We start from the raw sequence: 2012 nt of genomic DNA, 5'->3' as shown, positions 1-2012 counted from the left end.
GAATTACTCTTCAGAAAATGGGATTTTCTCTTCTATTGGATTGTCAGGCTACAAATTTTCCAAAATTTTATGCTGTGCTTCCCTTATAAAACTGAATGCCTTTATCAGCACCCAAGTCACCTCTTGAATGTGTTGCTGCTTAGAAATGTCTTCTGCCAGATACCCGAAATCATCTCTCTCAAGTTCAAAGTTCCACAAATCTCTAGGGCAGGGGCAAAATGTCACCAGTCTCTTTGCTAAAACATAACAAGAGTCACCTTTGCTCCAGTTCCCCACAAGTTCCTCATCTCCATCTGAGACCACCTCAGCCTGGATTTCATTGTCCATATCATTATCAGCATTTTAGTAAAGCCATTCAGGAAGTCTCTATGGAGTTCCAAACTTTCCCATACTTTCCTGTCTTCTTCTGAGCCCTCCAAACTGTTCCAACCTCTTCCTGTTACTCAGTTCCAAAGTCACTTCCACATTTTTGGGTATAATTTCAGCAATGCCCCCGGCACCAACTTACTGTATTCATTTGTTTTCATGCTACTGATAAAGACATATCTGAATCTGGGCAATTTTACAAAAGAAAGAGGCCTATTGGACTTACAGTTCCAGATGGCTGGGGAGGCCTCACAGTCATGGCGGAAGGCAAGGGAGAGTTCGTGACATCTTACATGAATGGTGGCAGGCAAAAAGAGAGCTTGTGCAGGGAAACTCTGCCTTATAAAGCCATCAGATCTCGTGAGACTTATTCACTATTAAGAGAACAGCATGGGAAAAACCTGCCCTCATGATTTAATTACCTCTCACAGGGTACCTCCCACAGCATGTGGGAATTTAAGATGAGATTTGGGTGGGGACACAGCCAAACCATATCAGTGTCCAGCAAAGGGGGAAGCCCCTTATAAAACCACCAGATCTTGTGAGAACTCACTCACTATCATGAGAACAATATAGGGGAATCTGTCCCCATAATTCAATTATCTCCACCTATTTTTTCCATGACACATGGGGATTATGGGAACTACAATTCAAGATGAGATTTGGGTGGGAACACAGCCAAACCATATTAGTATGTATCTCTAAAAAGCAACATTAAGAAAAGAAACTGCAATACTATTAAGATAGCAAACAAAAGTAATATCTCCTAAGGCCAGGCACAGTGGCCCATGCCCGTAATCTCAACATTTGCAATACCAAGATGGGCGGATATCTTGATCCCAGGATTCTGAAATTGTGTGCATATTTACTCATGGTGTAATTTACTTTCTTCTGATAGCTGTTGTATTTTCTATAAACTGGTAGTTCAATCTGAAGGCTTGATTGGATTACAGTTACAAATATTTTGTGAAAGAGCACCCTATACTACATGATGTGTCATTTCTGGACCTCTGGGAAGCAGATGTCGAGGCATAATTAGAAGTGCAAAAGATTTAGTGGGAAAAATGCCTGAGAGGATAGAGGAGAAGGGGAACAAGAGTTTTTATGATCTGCACAAAAATTCTGAAGCTTTTAAAAATATCTAAATTATTTAGGATTTGCACCCCATTCTCCTTCATGTCTTCACCTGCTACGTTTTCCCCTCAGAAACCCTTAATTGCAAATTTGAATTTCTCTGAGTTTTTGAGTGGGCTATGATCTTTGTCATTTCTAATACTTCCACATGCTGTTGGTTCCTTTGCTTGGAATATTCTTTCCATCGTGGTCAATGTGAACTCTTCATTATACTATAAGGATAACTTAAATATCATCTCCTCTAGTAAACTCACCTTCACTTACCTGGAGACTGGTTGACTGATTCTTTCTCTAAATTTCTGTAAATCCTCATATGTATGTGTAGAACAGTGCTTATCTTATGTTTTTTCACAAATTATTTATGTGTTTGTTTCCTCACTTAACTGTGGGTTAGGAAGACTGCAAATATGCTATTTCTTCTGTACATTATTCGTGGTTAGTACAGAGCTTGATCAATATTAGCTGTTCAAAAGAACGAGTACGTAATTCCTCAATGAAGTGTAGTTTCGAAG

The sequence above is a fragment of the Pan paniscus genome, chromosome X (assembly GCF_029289425.2).
Source record: "Pan paniscus chromosome X, NHGRI_mPanPan1-v2.0_pri, whole genome shotgun sequence".
Classification (NCBI taxonomy): Eukaryota; Metazoa; Chordata; class Mammalia; order Primates; family Hominidae; genus Pan; species Pan paniscus.
Note: the sequence above shows the minus strand (reverse complement) of the source record.